This window comes from Rhineura floridana, chromosome 3 (assembly GCF_030035675.1).
Source record: "Rhineura floridana isolate rRhiFlo1 chromosome 3, rRhiFlo1.hap2, whole genome shotgun sequence".
NCBI lineage: Eukaryota > Metazoa > Chordata > Lepidosauria > Squamata > Rhineuridae > Rhineura > Rhineura floridana.
This window is the reverse complement of record NC_084482.1, coordinates 213,468,821-213,486,342: the sequence shown is the minus strand read 5'-3', so window position 1 is coordinate 213,486,342 and position 17,522 is coordinate 213,468,821. Positions and strand designations below refer to the sequence as shown.

At 44.3% G+C, this 17,522-nt stretch overlaps 1 long non-coding RNA gene across 1 annotated transcript; it reads right to left on the bottom strand.

Annotated features, from left to right (window-relative positions):
- Positions 1-4,553: 4,553 nt before the first annotated feature.
- LOC133382444 (uncharacterized) lies at positions 4,554-7,973 on the bottom strand. The gene is made up of 2 exons (XR_009761968.1): positions 7,883-7,973; positions 4,554-5,504 (listed from the first exon to the last, which is right to left on the bottom strand). It is a non-coding gene; the product is annotated as an uncharacterized LOC133382444 (long non-coding RNA).
- Positions 7,974-17,522: the final 9,549 nt, after the last annotated feature.

Here is a 17,522-nt window from a genome sequence, read left to right as displayed (position 1 = left end):
TTCCTCAGAAGCCTTTGGTGAGGTACCTTGTCAAACGCTTTTTGAAAGTCTAAGTACACTATGTCCACTGGATCACCTCTATCTATATGCTTGTTGACACTCTCAAAGAATTCTAATAGGTTACTGAGACAGGACTTTCCCTTGCAGAAGCCATGCTGGCTCTGCTTCAGCAAGGCTTGTTCTTCTATGTGCTTAGTTAATCTAGCTTTAATCATACTTTCTACCAGTTTTCCAGGGACAGAAGTTAAGCTAACTGGCCTGTAATTTCCGGGATCCCCTCTGGATCCCTTTTTGAAGATTGGCGTTACATTTGCCACTTTCCAGTCCTCAGGCACAGAGGAGGACCCGAGGGACAAGTTACATATTTTAGTTAGCAGATCAGCAATTTCAGAGGGACTGATGCAAGGCCCCCCACATTCAGATCACCATCTCCATGTCCAGTTGCAAAAACCAAGTCTAGAGTATGTCCTGCTACATGTGTTGGGCCAATGGCATATCGGGACAGTCCCATGGTTGTCATGGAGACTATGAAATCCTGAGCCGCCCCAGATAAGGTGGCCTCAGCATGGATGTTGACATCCCCCAGAACCAACAATCTGGGGGATCTCAACAATACACCTGGGACCACCTCCGTCAGCTCTGCTAGGGAGACTGTTGGGCAGTGGGGTGGGCGGTACAACAACAGAATCCCCAGTCTGTCCCGCTGACCCAACACAAGAGTATAACATTTTATGTGCAGTGATGGTGCTGTGCTTGCTCTTTTACAAACCAAGGCAGGATCTTATACTATGATCAGCATATATGCACAGCTTGGAAAAGTTACTTTTTTGAACTACAACTCCCATCAACCCAATCCAGTGGCCATACTGGCTGGGGCTGATGGGAGCTGTAGTTCAAAAAAGTAACTTTTCCAAGCTCTGCATAGATGTGATGTTAGAATTCAGAGGAATGATGTTCCAGGGTATGGACTGCTCAGCTAGCTGACTAAGATGTTCAAACTTGAGCTGAGGGGGGGAAAAACCTGAGAAAGTATTTTCTGGAAACATTCTGAGATTTTTCATATATAGGGATTGAAGACTCTGTCAATTATGGTCCTCTGAGTTTCTCATTTTTCTAATCTTACATTTAGTTCACAACAGTTCTGCAGCAATTTTCCATTTTTTTAAGAAAAAATCCTCATGGAAAGACGTCTTGGTCTTTTGCATTCGATGACTCAGGGATATTGCAGGACCTGCAGGTGACGTTCTGTTTGATGTAACATGTTCTGCTTGTCCTATTGTTGTCTCACAAATGGGTTCGTTGCCCGGTGCGCAGTACAGCCAAAAGACCACACCCAGGTTGAAGGGTCCAACAAGCTTTATTTCATTCTGGCCAGAAGAGGTGCAAGGCTTTAATTTGCAAAACAAGCACACCCCTTATGGGGGGTTGCTACACTTTTATACAATACAAGCAAAAATTCATGACACATTCTAGTTGGCCCCCTAATGCCATCCTGCCACCTTTCCATTGGTTCATCTTCTAACTTATGCATGCCCATCATTTCTTATGCACCCAGCACATTAATTTCTCCACCCATATCTGCATTCCAAGCTAGCCTTCACACAACAGCTTCCCAGCACGTATTCTTGCTGATAAGCTTCAGCAGGGCATGTCACTTCTCTAGGCCTTGTGACATTGAGTTTCACTTCTGTGCGTTTTTCTTAAAAACGCTGGCTCTTGAGTCATCAGGGATGGCTCCACTTCCTCCTCTGACCTTGCCAGATGTTCACCTTGAGGTATCAACCCAGAGGGCCCCTCAAGGGAATCCTCTGCATTGGATTCAGGGGGCCCTGCCTGCTCCTCAAAGTCCTTCACATGTGGGACGTCTTGTTCATCCTTGGAGGACCTAGAGTCTGGCACCAAATCCTGCACTGAGCAGGACAGGGCTGGCTGCAGACATTTTGCTGCCTTAGAGAGAGGAAGGACAAGGCAACCATTCCCCCAGTTGGATTCGTGCATTGAGCAGGGGGTTGGACTTGATGACCTTATAAGCCCCTTCCAACTCTACTATTCTATGATTGGCAACTGAAACTTATTTCAGCACTGGTCACTGAACAGAACTCCCTACCATACTTGAGGAGAGTAGGAAATCTGGGGGGGGGAGGAGGAGTCCAGTCCATATGCATTGATGCCGCGATAATGGACTGGATGGGAGCTAACAGACTGAAGCTTAATCCAGACAAGACCGAGACGCTGTTAGTGAGTGCCTTCTCTGCCCAGATGGTGGATGTTCACCCTGTTCTGGATGGGGTTACACTCCCCTTGAAAGAACAGGTTCGTAGCTTGGGAGTTCTTTTTGACCATTCCCTGTCTCTTGAGGCTCAGGTAGCCTCAGTGGCACGGAATGCTTTCTGCCATCTCCGATTGGTAGCCCAGCTATGTCCCTATCTGGACAGTGACGACCTCGCCTCAGTCGTTCATGCTCTGGTAACTTCTAGATTGGACTACTGCAATGCGCTCTACGTTGGGCTGTGCTTGAAGATAGTTCGGAAACTACAGTTAGTCCAGAATGCAGCGGCCAGATTGTTGACGCGGACCAGAAGGTCCGCTCATATAACACCTGTTTTGGCCCGTCTGCACTGGCTTCCTATTTGTTTCCGGGCTAAATTCAAAGTGCTGGTTTTGACCTATAAAGCCTTACATGGCATGGGACCGCAATACCTGGTGGAACGCCTCTCCCAATATGAAACTACCTGTACACTGCGCTCAACATCTAAGGCCTTCCTCCGAGTACCATCCCATCAAGAAGCTCGGAGGATGGTGACTAGAAATAGGGCCTTTTCGGTTGTGGCTCCCGAACGGTGGAATGGTCTCCCTGATGAGGTGCGCCTGGCGCTGACGCTGCTATCTTTTCGGCGCCAGGTGAAAACCTTTTTATACATATATATATATATATATATATATGTCACCATCTTTTTAACAGCGTGCTTGGTTTCTGTTTCTCCCTCTCTCTTCCACCCTCCCCTACACTCAAGCAGACATGTCTGCAGCAAATAGCGCTTCCAGGGCACCCAAAGCACCATTTACTATGGGAAGTACCTGGCAAGGAGCACCATTCTAGCCATGTGTAAGAGAGCAGTAGCTGCAGTCCAGTAGATAAGGAGCCACATTCTGACTATATCAACCCCCGTACCCAAAAAAAGACTTGTTAAAAGGAGCTTATTTCCTGGAGGATTCATTAACTGAGCATTACTGTATCAGGAAATACATATTCATCCCTCTGCTCCAGAGCCAGCCTTACCATTAAGAAGAGAGGATGGCAACTGGGACCATGCTTTTGATTTTCCTGTACTGCACCAGTGAATCTGTCATAATCCAGGCTGGCAAAACAGGAAGCACCAGCTCCTTCCATGTTAAGCTAGGACTGGGAGAAAGGGTTTGACCTCATTTGACCCCACAGATGTCATCACAGAACCAGATCAGATTTTATTTAGGACACCAAGGCATCATTGTGCATCTGTGCCATGATCCCTGATAGCCTGGGATTACCTCACAAGCAACATGTGTGTGTTTATAATAGTGAGTCAGAGGACCGTGTGCCCCCCATTACTTATTTATTTTAACAATTTACATACTGCTTAATTACGGTCTTCTCTAAGGGGTGTACAGGAGACACAATGCCATGAATCTAAAAATGAGTTGAAACTATAAAATCACAATTAATTCTAAACACTTCTGGGTTTTCTTTAAGGGTCTTCAGTAAATGTTGGCAGCTCAACAGGGAGAGGGAGCCTGTCTGACCTCAGCTGGAAGGGAGTTCCATAAAACTGAGCCTACGGTACTGAACTCAGCTCCTGGTGGACTTTAGCTGTGCATCCAAGCCATGGGAGACCACTAATAGCGATTCCCCCAAAGACCCCAGTGATCAGGCAAGTATATAATGAAGCAGACAGTCCCTGAGATATCCTGGACCCAAATCATTAAGGGCTTTGTAAATGAATGAAAGAATCTTGAACCTGGCCTGGTAGATCATGAGCAACCCATGCAAGCTTTTGAGTGCTGGAGTGAATGTGCTGGCAATAATCTGTCCTCATCAACTGTCTGGAATGCAGGATTTTTCACCAACCAGAGCCTTTGGAACTGTCCCCATGAATAGGGGGCATGCTCCTTGCCCGCCTGCTCAAGTGTACGGAGAGAAGAACTGTGCTCAAAGCTTTAGATTGCTGTAGCAAGATGCTACATGCTAAACCCAAAAAAGGCAAGGCGGGCATCCCTGAGCGCATTTTGGAAGAAGCCTTCAAGGTGTCTGTACCAGACCTGGTTGGTGACACTCGTATTGATAGTCTTGAATAAAAATGTTTGCTGAAATGTGTTGAATTGCTCGTCTTTTTTGTGATGTAGGGATCTATCCCTTTTCTTTCCATGTTATTCTTACCTCCGGTACCAAAGTTTCTGTTAAAGAAGTAATGCCCAGGAATGCACGCACTTCTTTAACTGAGATTTTACTGTATACACATAAGAATAAAAAGGCTGCCCCCAACCTCTCCCCCCCCACAAAATATAGAACGCAACAATGATGATACAGCATTAAGCTTTATTATGAAAAAGAGAGGTGAACAGAGGAGCACTAAGGAAATGGTATGAGATGGTGATGCACATTATACACATAAGATGGCAGGTGACAGTCTACATAGAAAAGTGGACAGTGTGCGTGCATGGTTCCACACCCACTGAAGGAGGTATTCAACAGTGGCCTTGCCAACGCTATTGAGATGATGGTGGCATTAAAAAAAAATACTGAAAGAAAGAGGAGCAGGTCAAGGAGAAACAGAGTAAGAAAATAATCAGCCTTGATCCTTCAGGAGCGCTGTGCACCCCAACTCTCACCCGTCTTAAAGCAGGAAAAGAGTGGCGATCAGCATGTCTGACATTCCATCCCAGGACAGGTGTTCACCGTCCTAGATTGGCATCTCGTCGTCATTTTCATGTAAATCCTATCTGTGCAAGGCAAGTGTCAGCATTTAACAGGGTCCACAGTAGGAAGGCAGGTATCTTCTGAAGTATCTTTTGCAGCCACTGTAGCCACCGTAGTTGCAATACCCTCCACCATACCCTCCACCATATCCTACTCCGCCGTACCCTCCGTATGGAGATCCACTAGAAGACCCACCAGAGGAGTCCAGAGCCGGGTAGCTACCTGATGGGACCTGGCTCACAGAAACAGGCTCTGCAGATAGAGACAGGCATGGTGCTGGGATAGACACGGTACAGGGTGGGGGCTGGATCACCACCTCTGACCCTGGAAGCTGACTGGAGCAAGCTGCAGGACCATAACTGAAGCCTGCATCAATGATGCCGAGCCTGCCGCCGGCGCCAGAGAGAGAGCCGACCCCATAGGCTGGGGCCAATCCACACGATCCTACAGATCCTCCTCCACCATAGCAGGAGCCAAAACCGGAGCCTGAGCCATAAGGCACGCTGCTGGCAGTTCTGCAGTAAGTCATCTTGACAGGGTGGGATGAGATCTGGGGGAAAGAAAGTGCCAGGAAGGGTAAGCAAATAAGCAGTGCATACCACGAAGAAGAAAAGGCAGAGTTCTTGCAAAGTTAAAATTGGCCAGGTGGGAGAGGAAGGCTTTGAGAGGTCTATAGCTCAGGGGTAGAGCGTATGCTTTGCAAACAGAAGGCTTCAGTCTCAGTTCTAAACATCTCCAGCTAAAAGGCTCTCAGGCAACCTGACTAGGAAAGACCCTCTAGAGATGCTTCCTGTCAGTTTTGTGGTAGACGGACCAAGAGTTCCATCTAGGGATGGAAAGATCTGTCAATTCTGGTTCTCTTATTTTATCATTTTCCCCATCTTAAATTCAGTTCTTCATGTTTCTGCAGCAATTTGCATGAAAATTCTCCAGGGTTTTCATGCAAATTTCTCCTAATAAGCAAGTTTTCGTCAGCAGCGTTGAATCATGTGCACATCTTTGCATGCCATTAAACATTCCTCCCACATGGGGGGAGCACTTTTCACTGCTTTTATCGATCTTAAATCAGCATTCGATCTTATACCTCGGGAGAGACTTTGGGAAAAACTACAGGCCACGAATATCGATAGACGCCTGCTGTGCATGCATGCATGCATGCCATTTCTCATCCTATCATTGATTTTTGCATGCTATTTTTGCTCCTATATTTATTTTTTTATGCACACTTTCCCCTATGCATTTTTTTGTAAACATTGGTTGGTTGAAAATTTGGAAGCATGCGGATTCCAAAGGATGGCTGTGTTTCGCTTCTCATATTGTTTCAGAAAGAGTAAAATTGATTGCTTCAGCTTGAAATGAGGACTGAATTGGCAGCAGCACTCCAGGGTTTCAGGCACAGGTCTCTCCCATCCTCGCTGGAGATGCCATTGGCGATGAAACCTGGGGCCTTCTGCATGCAGGAAGGTAATGGGAAAGACCTCTGCCTGCCAGAGTCAGCAGTACTGAACTAGCTGGTCCTACACAGTAGAAGGCGGCTCCCTAAAATGGGACATTCGGAAAACTTAAATCTGATTAATATATGAAGGCAGATATTTTCATTTCATTTCATTTTTTAATTTGTATACCACCTTTCTGCATCACTGCACTCACGGTAGTTTACAACCATAGAAATGACAAAAATATACAGAAGTAATCATCCTATAATGCTACAGGATACAAAATAATACAAAATAAACTTAAACAACAAATGTTACAAAAATACATAGTATTATGTATACAAGTGTCTCATGAATAGAAATTACTAATAAATAGAACCCATATCAATTCTTTCTACTTTTAACATACGCACCCTTTCAGGCTCCTGGCTCTCACGCAGGACTCCATCCATCCATCCTGGCTCTTGGCCAGGACCCAAACACCATTCACCCCCCCAGAATCTTGCAACAAAGAAGGGACCTGGGAACTGCTTGCATCATCATCAAAAACTGCTTACATCATCATAAAAACAACTTAAAGTGTGTTTTTATGAATAGACACTAAGATAAATGGCAGTTCATAGAAAAAAACAAAGAAACATACCAAATATACAATAAAATATACCATAAAACATAGAACATCATACAAACAATACAAAATAATAAATATTACAAGGTGGGAGAAGTTGTAGCCCCCCTGGAGTTGTTGGACTACAATTCCCATCAGCCCCAACCAGCATTGCCAATGGTCAGAAAAGACAGGATTTAGACAAATAATATTTGAACCAGTGGTTCTGAGTTATAGCTCTGCCTCTTCACAGTTCTCAGTGACTTTCCATTGTGAGGCCTCTATGAGATTCCATGTTCAGCCTACCTTCAAATACGAGTCACTGCAGAACAAGAACAAGAAAGGTCTTCGCTTTCAGCCCCTGGCTGTGGGCATCTAAGCTAGCCCAGCCAAAAACAGGATGCTGGACTTTTCTCTGACCCAGAAAGGTGGTCCTTACTAGGGTTGCAAGGTTCAAGGCCTGAGACTGATCCTGTATCTTTAGGAGAAGAGAAAGTCAGCCAAGTGCAGGTGTCCTTGCAACGCTGTAATGGGAAAAAACCACAAGGTGGAATTCTCCCTCCTCCCTGCACAACTTTTCAAGATGCAAAAGACCTCTTGGAGGCTGGTCCTGGCAACCAAGAGGTCTTCTGTATTTTTAAAAGTTGTGGGAAGCAGCATGCTAGATTAGATAGCCCCATGGTCTGATCCAGCAGTGGTCATCTGGTGTTCTAAGCTAGGCTGCATTAGCTCAGGGGAGGGGAAAACACGTCTCATGGGGAAAAAGAGTTAAAAGGGGAAATGAATGGTAAAGTCTTAAGCGGGGAGAGAAAGAGAGTAACATCACCAACACAGAGAATACAATTTCAGAGCATTTGCAGGGAGATGGCATCAAATCTGGCTCACCTGGTTGTCTGTGGAGAAGTGCTTCAGAAGCAGAAGGAAGGAGAAAGAGCTGTTGTTGAAAATGCACCGGGTTGCAACCCTTTTATACAGTTTTCTCTGGTGTTCCATGCATCTTACCTTAATTACATCTTTAAGGGTGAGGGAAAACATGCTGATGCATCATGTATCAAATGGTTCTCAATTCTGTTTGCCTTCCTTTCAATTTTTTTTTTTTTTTGCACCCATTAGACTATCTCTCCTGCCCAGGAATGTTCCACCCTGCAGTTTGAAGATTTTATTTATTTTATTTATTTAATTTAATTTATATACCGCCCTAAGCCAAAAAGGCTCTCTGGGCGGTGTACATAAAAGATAAAACAAACAATATATATATATATACACAGTAATGGGTCATTCTTGCATTAGGAGAAAAAAAAACACATTAAGAACTTTGATTGCCATGCCAAGGAATGTGTCTAATCCTTCCCCTCCAGCCTGAGAAGATTGCTGGTGTTTCAATGTCACTCAGGCAATGTTGAACAAGCAAGTGAATGCTGCCTACAGTAAATGTCAAGGAGAATATTGGAAAGCCTGCTTGGGCAAATGCAAAGCAAACCTGTCTATAGGCATGTCAAAGGAAGCTAAAAATAGGTATTTTTTAAAGGCATTAGCATCATTTCCCGTTTCTAAGTGGCACATCTGATAAGAAATGGGAGAATGTGGAAATTGATATCAATGAGCCAGTGTGTTGTAGTGGTTAAGGTACTGGACTACGACCTGGAAGACCAGGGTTTGAATCCCGACACAGCCACAAAGCTCACTGGGTGACCTTGGGCCAGTCACTGCCTCTCCACCTCAGAGGAAGGCGATGGGAAACCCCCTCTGAATGCCGCTTACCATGAAAACCCTGTTCATAGGGTCGCCATAAGTCGGGATGGACTTGAAGGCAGTCCATTTCCTTCTAAGCATAGTTACACCTGAGGAGGGAAAGAGAGAAGGGGAAAGAATTTAGATTAGGGATGGTCTTCACAGCTAATTTTATCCTATTTAGGGCTACATCCATCCCATGCATTAAAAGCAGTATTGTACTGCTTTAAACAGTCATGGCTTCTCCCAAAGAATCCTGGGGAGGGTTGTTTGTGAAGGGTGCTGAGAAAAGTCCCCTAGACCCCTCCCAGGACTACAATTCCCAGATTACCCTGGGGAAAGGGATGGCATGTTAAACCACTCAGGGAATTGTAGCTCTGTGACAGTGGCTGGGACTGATGGGAATCACAGTATCATAGCGTTGGAAGGGGCCTATAAGGCCATCGAGTCCAACCCCTGCTCAATGCAGGAATCCAACTTAAAGCCTAACCCCTCACTCGACTAGAGATGAAAAGATCTGTCAATTCCAGTTCTCTCAGTTTCTCACTTTTCTAATGTTAAATTCAGTTCTCCACATTTCTGCAGCAATCTGCTTAAAAAAAAAAAAATCCTGACAATTCACCATTTTAGTGCAGATTTCTCCAAAGACACACATTTTTGTAGGCAGTTTTGAGAAAGGTACACACTTTTGCAAGCCATTTCTCGTCACATCATGCCTTTTTGCATGTTATTTTCACTCATATATTCATTTGTATGCACACATTCCCCTAATATATGCATTTTTGTAAATGTTGTTTAGTTGGCGAACTGTATCCCAAAATTCGAATAAATGTGAATTTCAAAGGATGGCTGTGTTTCGGTTCTCATATTGTTTCAGAAAGTGTGAATTTGATAAATTTTGCTTGAAATGCAAACTGAATCAAAATTCTCACCCATCCCTACTCTCAGCCCCCCAAACTTCTGGTTCGAGAAGCATTAAACTTGCCAACAACTAGATATCACAGCAGAGAGGTTGACAAATAAAACAACTTATTTACAAAAATAAAACAAGGATCAACTTATTAGGGCTGCCAAACAATTAAAGAGTCTCAGATGCCGACGCCGTTAATCATAAAGGGATTTAAATTTCACAGCAATCATGCAAATGGATATGAGCGGGTTTGAGAGGTGTTGCCATTTGTCAAGATGAGGGTGTATGACTTCAGGGGGAAGAAACTGCATTAATGACATCCTTTTTTATTTTTTTGGCCTGTATAACAGCAATAAAGATGTTTATAAGACTCATTGCAAAAAGCCCTGACTGACACTCACTCTCTTGGGTGTAGCTTTGCCTTGCAGGAGCAGTCAAATGGAGGCGCATTAAAAGCAGAGAGATGTGGTGTCAGCAAAGAGCGATGATGCACAGATACCCCCACCCCACCCCACCCCACCCCACCCCCAAGAAGCAGTGCTAGCTTAAATGAATAAAGACCAATTGAGAGCTTCATTTCAGCTAATATTGTTGCTCTCACCCTCAGAACTTCACCTGCGGAGCATGCACCACATTCCCTTTGGATTTTGTTTTTTTGCAATATCCAACAGTCATCTGGAGTCACTACTGGGGATTCTGGAGAAATTTGCTGGGCCAACCAACTTACAGCTGCTCACTAAAATGCTTTAAAACAGAGCAACATCTATATGCCTGGAAAGGCTTGCGCAAACAGAAAAGTTTTAAGTAGGCACCAAAAGGAATGCAGCAAAGGTGTCCGCCTGAGGCCAGTAGGCAGGGAGTTCCAAAAAGTAGGTGACGCCGCACTAAAAGAGCAATTTCTTATAAGTGCAGAATGAGTATTATGCAGCACCTGTTAACAGCTCCTGTTCTGCAGAGCAAAGTGCTTGGGCAGCCACATTTAGGGTAAGACGGTCTTGCAAATAAAGACCATCTTATCCCTTATATACCCAGTCGATCACTGTGCTCTGCAGGTGAGGGCCTCCTGCAGATACCCTCCAATCAGGAGGTCCATCCCAATCAGGAGGTCCATCCCACACAACATAGGAAGTGGAAGTGGAAGTGGAAGTGGGTGGGTGGGTGGGTGGATGGATGGATGGATGGATGGATGAGATGCGTCTCTCCTTATGTTCTTAAAAGGCATCACCAGAAAGTAGATATCGAAGGGACTGAACCTAAGATCGCAGCTAATTCAGCACTGGGATCTGATTTATGTGAGTTTGGGACTATGGTGGTCCCAGCACCAAGTGCCCTGTTGCATATCTCCCCAATAAGTACATAAGAAAAGTCTCCTGCATCAGGCCAAAGGAACCTTCTAATCCAGCATCTTGTTCTCACAGTGGCCAACCAGATTCCTCCAGGAAACCCACAAGCAGGGCCTGAAGGCAAGACTCCTCCCTCACTGGTACCCATAAGAAGAATACTGATCTTACAGTGGTCAGCTAGATGTCTCTGGAAAGCCCACAAGCAGGATTTGACTGCAACAGCAGCTCTCCCAACGTGTGATACACAGCAACCAGTACTCAGAGACACACTGCCTCCAGCAGTGGAGGTAGAGCATGCCTCATAGCCATTGATAGACTACTATCTCCCTAGGCTACCTCTGCTAAATAACTCTCCACCCAGCAACATCCGGATTCCATAAAATTAATACAATGCATTTGGGGTTTTGATTGTGTGTGTATATGTTTTGGCCATTGTGGTAAGAAGGCAGTGGAAAGTTTCCAAGATAATTGCGTTGTTTTGTTTGGGGATTATTATTTTTTAATCCTGGTTGTTCATAAACACTCATCAGTGCCAATTACGCATAAAGCAATGAGCTGTGATTACTTTAATTGTTACGCAAACCAGGTTGGAAGCCTAAGTGATGGGTGGTTAAAACATTTGTGGCTCATTCAGGACACCTGCTCCCATCTGGCCTCTGAAGAAGCTCATTGTTTCTTTTTTGTTAGCCTAAAATAAAAATCTTTGCATTTCAAAATGCAGGGTTAGAGACAGACCTATCAGCTAGAAGGAAAGGCAAGACTCACATCTAAATAATGTCTGTTGTTGTTGCAGTAAATGAAATTAAGTAACACAAGTCTGTTGATTTCAATGGATCTATTCTAAGTATTCATTTGAAATGTGGTGCTGGAGGAGAGCTTTGTGCATACCATGGACTGCGAAAAAGACAAATAATTGGGTGTTAGAACAAATTAAACCAGAACCGTCACTAGAAGCTAAAATGATGAAATGGAGGTTATCATACTTTGGACCCATAATGAGAAGACGTGATTCACTAGAAAAGATGATAATGCTGGGGAAAACAGCAGGGAGTAGAAAAGGAGGAAGGCCAAACAAGAGATGGATTGATTCCATAAAGGAAGCCACCGACCTGCACTTACAAGATCTGAACAGGGTGGTTCATGACAGATGCTCTTGGAGGTTGCTGATTCACAGGGTCGCCATAAGTCGTAATCGACTTGAAGGCACATAACAACAACAACAACATTCTGAGTATACCTAATGTTGGGTATCTATTAATAATCCTAATGGGTTGTATCTAGGGATAGAGGACAAATTTGATTCAGTCTGCATTTAAAGCCAAATCTATTAAATTCACACTTTTTGAAAAAAACTATGAGAACCGAAACACAGCCATCCTTTGAAATCCTCACTTATCCGAATTTTGCAATTCAGTTCTCCAACCAAGCAATGTTCACAAAAATCCATATATTAGGGGGAAGTGTGCATAGAAATGATTATATCAGTGTAAATAACATACAAAAATGCATTTTATTAGAAGAAATTGCTTGCAAAAATGTGTGCATTAGTCAAAGCTGCATACAAAAACTGTGTTTACAACAATGAATATTGTTCTTCCACCTTGGGTCGCTGGATATTGTTGGACTACAACTCCCATCAATCCCAGACAATTTAGCCAATGCACAATGATGATGGGAGTTATAGTCCAACAACATGTGGGGACCCAAGGTTGAAGAACAAGGTATTAGGAGATGTGCATCAAAATGAAGATATTCATGAAAATAACATACAAAAATTCATTCTGTTAAGAGAAATGGCTTGCAAAAATGTGTTTATTAGGAAAATGTTTTGAAATACATTTGTGCTAGGCTACTAGAACAATGAATTGATATGTGTTCCTTTGCTGTTATTTTGTGAGTGTCTTTGGGAACATTTATGTGAAAAAAGCATACTACTACTACTAACAACAACAACAACAGCAACAGCAACAACAACAATTTACCATCAATTACACCGCTACATAAATTGTTCAATTAAGCTAAGGTCGTTACAGAATTGATAAATGAATCACATGAATTAATCAGCTACTGGATTAAATCTGTGTGCATTTTCATATGTGTGCATATACGTACATACATAGATAGATATGATTTTTAGACAATTCATGAACATCTAAACACCTTTTCAGCAATAGGCCACAGGTTGTGAACTGCAACTCCCATCAGTTCTAGAGAGGGTTGCTTGGCATCTACTCCTTTTGGTACCAGGTGAGGTCTTCCTTATTTCACACCTCCTAGCATCATTTTAATGCCATCTAAACCTTTTTAATATTTGTATTTTATACTCTTGATTTTCATGGTGGCCAAGGTGTGGTTTTAGCTGCCGGAGGATGTTTCTGCCACTCTGTTGTGAGTAGGGATGGGTGTGGATGGAATTATGCTATTATGAACCTGGATGGAATGATGCCATTTCTGTTCCAGCTCTGATATCCTTGTTATTCTTCTGATTTCCTGAATTGTTGTGCTATATCAGAGTTATGTTTACGGACGAGCATTCCTACCAGGCAAAGAAGGGAGGAACAGTGGCAGATGAACTACCATATCCAGCAACCAGTTGGGCTCATGCTGCCAGCAGAAAGGTGTGTGTGTGTGTGCGTGTGTGTGTGTGTGTGTGCTCAGGCACACGGGTGGAGAGGATATCAGTCTTTCTTCCCCCTTCTTTTAACAGACTCTTTAAAAAATACCAATGCCAGCCTTAGGCTCAGTATAATTCCCCCTTGCTGGGGGGGGGGGAGGCATGTTGGAGGCATTGTAGGGCTTTTGATCCAGTGGAGCCCAAACCTCCCCAACCTGTCCCCCCATATTCCTCCAGAGTGCCCCCTTCCCCTTTCGCCTTCCTTGGAGCACTAACAGCAGAGAAACAGAGAAACTGACTTATCCGCTTCTGTAGGGAGGCCTTCGACGCCCCTGTCTGAAGGAGGATGACTCTCTTTGCCCACTGAGAGGGAAATCAACACAATCCTATGGACCCTACGCCTCACTCCTCTGGTCAGACTTCAACCTATGGCAGTTCCTTCTCTGTCCAGTGGATGGTGGTCAGGTGCTTTAATATATATATAATTAAACCTTTTTTTAAAAAAAAAAGTCATCTGATTAATTATGAGCTTTCTAATTTATTTACCTAACCAATTCATTACCTGCGTATTGCACCTCTATCTGTACAGCTCTTGGCGATGTTTGAACTGGGATATGTCTGTCAAGCTATCCTCGTTAAACTAAAATAAGGCCAAGCTCTTCATTGCTCCCATGATTCTGAGAGAACCACGAAAAAGGATGCTGGGAGGGCCATTAAAGATAATAATGAAAAAATCCGTCAAATGAGAGGCCACTCCAGGGTGTAACTATATGCCTATTAAAAAAGGATTGCAAGAGATTTTTGTAAAAGTCTGTGGGAAAGAGTGGCATGAAGACTTCCTCATGGAGGCAAAACAGCAGCTGGGATTTCATTAAGAGCTCATCCCATAGCCCCAAAGGAGCCCGAGTCACCGTATAAAACCACCTACTGTTGAATACTATGGCTACAGCATGTTCCTCTGGTGCCAGTTCACATCCATAGATTTCTTATGTTCCATGAGAACCTTCTCCATATCTGATGGGTGGTTAGGATTGCAGGTGAAGTTTGCAATTTGTGTCTTGGGAGACCATAATGTTCCACTCAGATATGAGCCCGTGATCCTTAAGAGTATAAGGAGAGCCCTATGGCTGGATCAGACCAAAGACCCATCTAGTCCAGCATCCTGTTCTCACGGTGGCCAGGCAGATGCCCCAATGGGAAGCCTGCAATCAGGACCTGAGCACAAGAGTAACTCTCCCCAGTTGTGATTCCCAGCAACTTGCATTCTGAGTAGGTGTGTAAGAAAGCAGTGGCTTCCATTCTGACTTGCATTCATCACAATCCACATTATTTCCATTCCGCTGCGGTTTGGTTTCCACCAAATGCTACATTAATCATCCCTCTACTTAACATAAGTCACAAAAGTTATGTGACTTACCTATTTATGTAACTTACTTAAGTTACATCCATCCAAGTGAGAAGGAAATGCCAGTAAGATGTTTTTAAAAAGTAATTAATTGATGTGTCATTTGTGGACTTAAAAAACAGCAATGACGTGAACAAATAATCATATTCACTTGACTGATTTCCATTCCTGACCAATCCATTCCATTTCTGACTGCAGAGGAACACACAAGCGGCAGCAGTTTCTGATTCCTTTTCCATTTTTGTTGGAATTTTCCAACATCCCTAATTCAGAGGTATATGGCTTCTGACAGTGGAAATAGAACATAGCCATTGTGGCTAATGGCCATTCATAACCTTGTCCTACATGAGCTTGCATTATTCTCTTTAAAAGCCATTCAAGTTGGTGGTCATCACAACATCTTTCTGTGGGCTGTTGATGGGAGCTAATATCAATGGCTACCAGCCACAGTGACTCTGTTCTTTGCCCTTCTTCTCTCCTGCAGCACCCTGACGCACACACCCTTCAAACACCACCCTGTAACATATCCAGAGGGTTGGGTCAACCAGATATAATGGGGCATGCCATATAGGGTTGCAATGGGAGGCAGGACTTGCTTGAAATGGGGCAAAATAATCTTGCACCAGCTATTGGAATGCAATTTTGGATACAGCTTCAAGTGCAGAGCTTGCCATTCCACACGCTTCAGCTGAGGCATAAGAACATAAGAACATAAGAAGAGCCTGCTGGATCAGGCCAGTGGCCCATCTAGTCCAGCATCCTGTTCTCACAGTGGCCAACCAGGTGCCTGGGGAAAGTTATAAAAAAAATAAAAAAGTTGGAAAGTTTGAAGTTGTAACCTATTACAAGGCAACTATTGTTTTGGTAGATCTTTCTCAGAAGATCAACCAGAACATAGGAAATAGCCTGGCTCCTGGATCAGGCCAGGGGTCCATCTTGTCCAGCAGCATCCTGGTCTCACAGTGGCCAACCAGATGTTTCTGAGAAGCCCATAAGGAGGCAATGAACACAACAGCAACACTCCTCACTTGTGATCTCTAGCAACTAGTATATAGAGGTATCCTGTTCATGCTGTCCTTGTGGGCTTCTCAGAGGCATCTGGTTGGCCACTGTGAGAACAGGATGCTGGGCAAGATAGGCCACTGGCCCGATCCAGCAGCCAGACTACCCTTATGTTCTGGTTGTCCTCTGAGAAAGATCTGCCAAAACAATAATTGCCTTATCATAGGTCACCACTTCAACAGTGGAGGTAGATCATGGTCACCATGGAGGACAGGCCAATGAAAATGGAAGAGAGTAGATCTCCCCAAGCATCCTTGGCAGTGAGAATTAACAATGTTCCAACAACACAAATCTATTTTCATCTGATGAAGCAAAGGAGGGGATCCTCAGGTCTGGGGCCCAAATATGTCCACCTGGGCATTATCTATATGGACCTCTGGGACTCCCCCCCAGGCCACACCCCATATGCAGCCATACAACCTTTCCCCAGGCCACACACCTCACAGACCGTGCTTTGTACCCTCCTTGAATGCTTTGGATAGGCTGGGATGTGGTCCTTTCCCTCTGATCCTGCCTCTGGCTTGCCTGGGTGGAGGATAGAAAGCGGGATGTAAAACTTATATGTATTGCTTCACACATTTTGGCTTCTGGCTCCACCCACCACTAGCATGTCCCCCACCAGTAAGGTTGCCCAGAAGGTAATGTGGCCCTCTGGTTGACAAAGGTCCCCCCCCTATTAAATATTGGAGGTCAGGGGAGATAACTGCTGCAACAAGAACTCCAGAAGACCAATATTCAAAGGCAAAGGCGAAGCTTTAATGGGTAATAAGACCCAATGTAATTAGGTGAACTGAAAATTTCCAACAGGGCGAATTGCATGTTGAGAAATGAAGGGAATGAGTTGTGGGGCGGGGACACAGGGTTACTGACCCCCCCAAAAAAGAAACAGAAAATATGAAAGACGGTGCAACTCATCTCACAAGATTGCAGAAAAACTCAAACGTATGGTGTAAACTTGGAAATGATAAGCACAGACTTAAAGAAATGTGGGCTTATGTGGGATGACATTTCAGAAGATGGGAAGCCCTCTCCAGCTATCATAGACTTCAGGAGTGTAGAGAGTTGCGCACTCTTTCTGACATTATTGCCTGGAAGCTAAGAGATGGGCCTGTGCTTTCATTTGTGGTTTTCCCAGAATCCTCAGCCATTTAGCATGGTCCACAGCTACTGCAGCTGCACCTTCGGAAATAACGAGGATAAGAACAGGGGTAAGAAGACCCATAATGGTGTCTTTTCCCATATCCATACCCACATCCATAACTAGATCTAGATCCCTTGTAAGTGGAATATCCTCCACATCCAGTAGCACATGGAACATTTTGTCCCACAGTGACCGGCTCGCAGCTGGCAGAGAGGACAGGGCCTGGTATGGTCACCACAAAGGGTGGAGGCTGGATCACCACTTCTGAAGGCAGGAGTTGCGAGACACAGGATGGGTTGATCCTGCAGAGGGCAGAGTT